Source organism: Triticum dicoccoides, chromosome 5B, assembly GCF_002162155.2.
Source record: "Triticum dicoccoides isolate Atlit2015 ecotype Zavitan chromosome 5B, WEW_v2.0, whole genome shotgun sequence".
Lineage (NCBI taxonomy): Eukaryota > Viridiplantae > Streptophyta > Magnoliopsida > Poales > Poaceae > Triticum > Triticum dicoccoides.
The window spans coordinates 213839370-213846237 of NC_041389.1; positions in this window are offsets into that span (position 1 = coordinate 213839370).

Genomic DNA, 6868 nt, shown 5'->3' on the forward strand with positions numbered 1-6868 from the left:
GTCTCGTTCGTGTGATTTCTTGTGTTCTGATTTCTGTTCTAGTTTGGAGTTTGTACAAGCTGCCTCCCCCTCACGAGCCTCTCGCGGGCGGGGCTGGGCGAAGCACACGTGTGCTGTGCGCATGTTGTACAACGGCCGGCACTCACTCTCGCGAGGCCCACTTGACCAGGTCGCGGGTCCCTCAGGGGATGCTCGGGGCTCACGACCCCGTGAGCCTATTCAGGACTTGTCCAGGCTAAAGGTAAAACAGAGCAACAAGCTCGCCGCAGGGCCCGTAAGATCATGGAGGCACATGTTCAGCATCATTCTTAAAAGCATATGGACGACAATCTTTTTACATGAGGGGCTTCCCCTCTCAAAATGCTCTTACAACCTTTGGGGCCGCGCCCGAGCTTTTGTGTACAGGATGAACAGCAGAGGAACACGGAGTCAGTCAGACATGTTGCTCACAACATCCTCCTGGTCGCCTCCAGAAGCATTGCTGGCGCCACTGTCGTTGTCACTGGCATCACCATCACCATCATTGGTGCCATCGTCACCACCATTAACCACATCGCCACCATCGGTTGCGACTACCACCCAGTCATTGTCGGAAGCGAAGGCCCTAAAAGTGCATCCACGTTGTCCTCCACCCACCACGCGAGGTCGCCCGGATGGCCTCGAGCATCGGGGCGATGACGGCGTCAAAGTAGAAGTGGGGATTAGTGTTCTCAAGATGGCTGAAGACGCGGGAAAATGCACGCCCAAGCAAGGTGCAATTCCTCTCCTCGACAAGTTGGCGAGCTCTCTCGGAGCGGTTCTCCACGCGCGTCACCACATCAGTGAAGAAGCGGAGATGACTGGCATAGTTGGTCACGTGAGGATGCCGGGCGTCCTCGTCACAGATATTGCCCAAGGCCGCGTTGGACCTGTTCCTGAGTTCCTGGAGCATGGGGCCGTGCATGTGCTCCAGCGTCTACCGTTGAGGCACTTCCTCTGTGTTTTGTTGCGCAATGGACTTGGCGTCATCACCCTACCGTTGAAGAAGAAGAAGCTCGGCGGGCGGAGGTCAACTCAGTCTGCGCCGAGACCAGGGCGGCTGCGGCGGCCTCCATGCGCCACTCTGCTTCAGTCAGCTTGGACCTAAGGGCGGCAGTCCTGCCTGCAGCCTCGGCTTCAACCAGCTTTAGCTTCAGGTCATACCTGCTCACAAGATCTGCGCAAGCCTCCACCACTTGGCGGTCGACCTCTTCCTAGACTCGAGCCTCGCGTGCGCCAACATCGTCCTCCGCCTGGGTGACCTGGCGCTCCCTTGTGTCCAACCGCTCAAGGTCAAGATTCCGCTCGGCGGCCTCCATCGTCAGCGCCTCCTCGCGCATGCGGAGCTCCTCCTCCTCGACGGGCGTCCCCTTGAGCGACGCAAGGGCAGCCTGGCGCGGCTCCACCTACTGCTCCAGGGAGGCGCTCCAGGCTTGGAGCTCCCACGCACGCTTCTCTACGATCTCGCAATGATAATCTGCTTCCTGAGCCTCCTCCAGAGCTGGGAGCAGGCCTCTTGTGAGGCCGCAAGGGACGCCTCTGCCTTTGCGTTGTCAAGCTCGCGCTGGTGGCACGTGAGGTTGATGGCCACCTTCAGCTTGCGTCACTCCTCAATCAGCCGTAGGCCCTCAGCTTCAAGGCGTGTGTCCACATCTGCAAGCTCTCCACCAAGCTGGCCCATCGCGTACATCGCCTTCCGAAGGAACTTGTGGCGAACGATGCTTCGTTCACGCGCAAGCTTGAGCATGATGTTGATGTCGTCCTCTGTAGCTGGCGCTGTTGGCAGGCCCTGAAGCGGTTCGCCCCCACTCGGCGGGGGGCTGAGGGATGGCGCCCCCACGATCGTTGGCCGGGCCACACAAGGGACCCGGACCGGTGCAGGCTCATCCCCTGAAGAGGAGCCAAGGATTGACGCCAACCATTTGCCGTCCACGACCAGAGGAGGAGCCCTGGGCAGGCTAACTACTCTCCAGGAAGGGTTGCGAAGCAAAGGCAGCAAGGGCACGGGCTCGAGACACCTTGCGGGCAGGCTTGCTTCTCCGGCTGCCCCCACGCCAGGGGCAGCAGGCAGGCTTGGGACGCTCAAGGCCAGCGATGAAGGCAAGGCCGGTGGAGGTTGCTTCTCGGGAGACTCCGCGGGCTTGGCAGGAGGGATCCTGAAGAGCCGCGGTCAGGAAGGGAAGCAACAATTAAGGAATTACAAGGGTCGGGTACTTACTCGTCTATGGCGAAGTACTTACTACGCTTCAACAGACGGATGGTGTGACCACTGCAGCTCGAAGACTCCTTCCTCTTGTGGAGTGCGGCGAAGTCCAGGCGAAACCGACCTAGGCGCTGAACATGAGGACCAGCGTGTGGCGCGGATGGAGAAGCGCCCAGGCGGTCAACCTCAAGAGCGCCAAGCTGGGAGGAGCAATCAGGCACCACCTCCCGATGGCTTGCCAAGGACTCAGAAGCTCCGGCCTCGGGCGCCGCGGGCTGCATCTCCTCCTCAACGGCAGCCCTAGAGCGAGCCTCACGAGCTCTGGAGGGTGACGCTTCGGGAGCCCAATGCGACGTCGATGCCTCGACACCCAAGCCTCCTGCCTCAAGTGATGCTTGCCTCCCTGTGCCCACTCGTGGGGCAAGATCGGTGCTGGCGGCGAGAAAAGGAGCCACGGCGGCAAGATTCTCGCGAGGCCCCGCAAGGCCAACCGGACGCAACCCCATTCGTCAAAGGAAGGCATCTGTCCTATGAACTCAACCTTGTTCGAGCAAAGATACAAGAGGCTCCCCTCCTGCGGCATATCGCGTGGAGAGGGGTCGCCAGTCAAGTCCTCAAGCACCGTCCTCAGTGCTTCGGGTGCGAGTTTCGTGTCCTGAAGCCTCATGTGGTCCCGGTCGCTGGTCAGGGCCCACATCGGCCGGGAATGGCGCTAGAGAGGAGCAATGAGACACTGGACGAACTCCTTCACCACCCGGGGCGCAGTCACGTCAAGATCTCTCAACCACTTCAGTCGGGACCAGACGAAGGAGAGCCGGGGGCTCACGAGTCTCTCATGGCCCCAGCCGGGATTGGGGACAGTGGGCAACAACAGAGGCGAGAGCAGAGGACTGAGCACTCCGACATCCACATACAGCCACCGCGTCCGGAACCCGCTCGTGGATGGCGGGAGGTCAAAATCAATCCCCGAGGTGGCCGTTTCTGCCATGGCTTGGAAGCTCACGCACCCCGAGCACTGCAAGGGATCGGTCAGGCGCAGCGAGAAGAAGTGGCGCAAGAGGGCGACAGAAGGAGCAATGCCCACCATGGCCTCGCAAACAAAGGCGAAGAAAGCGAGAAGGGTAAAGGATTGGGGATCAAGATGCATCATATGGATCTGATAATGGGAAAGCACTGCATTGAACAAGGCGGAGAAAGGGGGGACCAGGCCAGCCCACAGGGCGTCGACGAAGAACCAAACCTTAGTGACCGTCCTGTCAATGGAGGCATGGGATGCAGGCCAAGCCCTCGTCTTTCTGCACTCGTTGAAGCTGGAGGCGAGAGCAGGGCAGACCTTGCCCATGGCCTCCAGATTGAGCACCAGCGACCGGCCGACGGCGGGCTCAATTGCCGGGGGAGAATTGGTTGAGGACATAGGCTTCTTCCCCTTCTCCTTGCTAGTTGGCGCAATGGCAATGGAGGGGGCAGAGCTCAAGTCAAACTGGAAGCGGAAGCAGGGACTCGAGGAAGAAAGGGGAATAGGAAGCATGCTGCCAGCAAGGAGGAAATAATTGTGTAGAGCATCGTGGACGCCTAGCCAGACGGATATTGGGGCAGCATGGGGAAGCGGAGACGCCCACATCCAATCAGTCGCCATGCGTCGACCAAGGCCGCAGGCTGTGGGGGCCCACGGCGCTCCGTACTTGCCCTTTGGCTTTGCTGCTAAGCCAAGTCCGAGCGCGCCTTGGGCCCGGGGGCTACTGTCGGCGTTCTGGAACGGGGGTCCCCAGACTTGCCTGTCTGCGGCCAGCTGCGTGGCTCAATCGGTGGCCCAATACAGCCCGTCTTCATCAACCAATGCTCAAGACCATCGCAAGGGGCCAAGCCTCGCAGGGCAGACGACACAAGGCCTCCTCGGGAGTGGCCTCTCCAGGCAAGCTCGCGAGGAGGCGGAGAGCTCAAGGCAAGGGGTACCTCGTGAGGTTCCCATGACGCAAGCCATGACGATCAATAACAGGCGGGCGGCAGGCGGGCGCCAGCCCGCGCAGTGTCCTCGTTTCCTCTTTGGTGCAAAGAGGGCAAGCGCAGGCGCGGAGTACCGAGGCATCAGGCAAAGGTTTCCATATCGGTGCAACGAGACCAAGACCAGTAGGACGGCAGGACGGAGGTCACCGTGGAGCACGAGACAGCGTCATCACTAGCACCTTTGGTAGGCGAATACCAACTTTAGTCAGGATAGCTTGTACTAGATGTCCCCTTTCAAAATGCTCGTTGTTGGATCCCTTCCCGCTCAATATTTGGGAAGAGGACCAGGGCCTCTATAAATAGAGCTAGCCACCAGAGTAGGAGGACAAGTTATGTTCATCCGCACACCACACCACCAAGCAAAAGAACACCTCTCCTCGCGAGGCTGTTCTTCCTTTGTACTATTCATCATCAGCCCAAGAGGCAATCCACCACTACACACAGGAGTAGGGTATTACACCACAACGGTGCCCCGAACCTATATAAATCTTGTGTCTCTTGTGTTGTTCATTGAGCTAGCTCAAAGATCACGGCGAGGATGAGAGCAAGATTCAGTAGGAGGAGATCTTTGTACGCACCCTAGTGTTTGAACCTTAAGGGTTTTACCGGAACACGATATCCGACAATATATACCCCTCCACCCTCATCTCCATTTGAGAGAGAGAGCCATCAGAACGTGCCTACACTTCCACTACTCATTTTCTGAGAGAGAACCACCTACTCATGTGTTAATACCAAGACATTCCAATCCAACCACAAGAATCTTGATCTCTAGCCTTCCGCAAGTTGCTTTCCACTCAAATCATCTTTTCACCATAGCCAAATCTGTGAGAGAGAGTTGAGTGTTGGGGAGACTATCATTTGAAGCACAAGAGCAAGGAGTTCATCATCAACACACCATATATTACCTTTTGGAGAGTGGTGTCTCCTAGATTGGTTAGGTGTCACTTGGGAGCCTCCGTCAAGATTGTGGAGTTGAACCAAGGGGTTTGTAAGGGCAAGGAGATCGCCTACTTCGTGAAGATCTACCCAAGTGAGGCAAGTCCTTCATGGGCGATGGCCATGGTGGGATAGACAAGGTTGCTTCTTCGTGGAGCCTTCATGGGCGGAGCCCTCCGTGGACTCACGCAACTGTTACCCTTCGTGGGTTGAAGTCTCCACCAACGTGGATGTACGATAGCACTACCTACTGGAACCACGCCAAAAATCTCCATGTCTCCAATTGCGTTTGCACACTCCAATCCCATCCCTTTACTTTGTTGCAACTTCCATGCTTTACTTTCCACTGCTCATATACTCTTGACATGCTTGCTTGAAATGTATTGTGAATGCTTAAACTTGTGCTAAAACTCCACCTCAATTTAAAAAACTTAAAAACTGCTACTTTTCTTTGTTGAGGGTCTAATCACCCCCCCTCTAGACACCTTGATAGCCCACAAGTATAGGGGATAGTTGTATCCTCTTTCGATAAGTAAGAGTGTCGAACCCAACGAGGAGCTAAAGGTAGAACAAATACTCTCTCAAGTCCTATCAGCCACTGATACGACTCTACGCATGCTTGATGTTCGCTTTACCTAGAACAAGTATGAAACTAGAAGTACTTTGTAGGTGTTTTCGGGTAAGCTTGCAAGAAAGTAAAGAACACATAAATATAAACTAGGGGCTGTTTAGATAAAGACACAACTAAAGTAAATATGGCGAGTGTGGAAAAGTAGTGGTAGGAGTTGTGGAATTGTCCCTAGGCAACTGACTACGTTACTAGACCGGTAAGCGCTATTGCAATTCTATTTGAGGGAGAGGCATAAGCTAACATACTTTCTCTACTTGGATCATATGCACTTATGATTGGAACTCTAGCAAGCATCCGCAACTACTAAAGATTCATTAAGGTGAAACCCAACCATAGCATTAAAGCATCAAGTCCCTTTTTATCCCATACGCAAACAACCTACTTACTCGGGTCTGTGTTTCTGTCACTCACGCCACCCACCATAAGCAAATCATAAACATATTACAAACCCTACAGCAGGAATCCCTCACGCTTGCGCAACATGGAGGGCACAATAGCACAACACCAATAATAAAACATGCAGCTCAAACCAATCATAGCAATTCATCAATCACCGATAGGACAACGAAAATCTACTCAGACATCATAGGATGGCAACACATCATTGGAAAATAATATGAAGCATAAAGCACCATGTTCAAGTAGAGGGTACAACGGGTTGCGGGAGAGTTGACCGCTGGATATATATGGGGGAAGGTGATGGAGATGTTGGTGAAGATGGCGGAGGTGTTGGTGAAGATCACGGTGATGATGATGGCCCCCAGCGGCGTTCCGGCACCACCGGAAGCAAGGGGGAGAGAGCCCCCCTTCTTCTTCTTCTTCCTTGACCTTATCCCTAGATGGGAGAAGGGTTTCCCCTCTGGTCCTTGGCTCCCATGGCGTGGGAGGGGCGAGAGCCCCTCCGAGATTGGATCTATCTCTCTGTTTCTGCGTTCTCAGATTCTACCCCTTCACCGTTTCCTTTATATCTGGAGATCCGTAACTCCGATTGGGGTGAATCTTTCACCCAGATCTTTCTCATAAAATTATCTTTCTTGCGCCAAAAGAAGAGCATCAACCGCCTTACGGGTGGA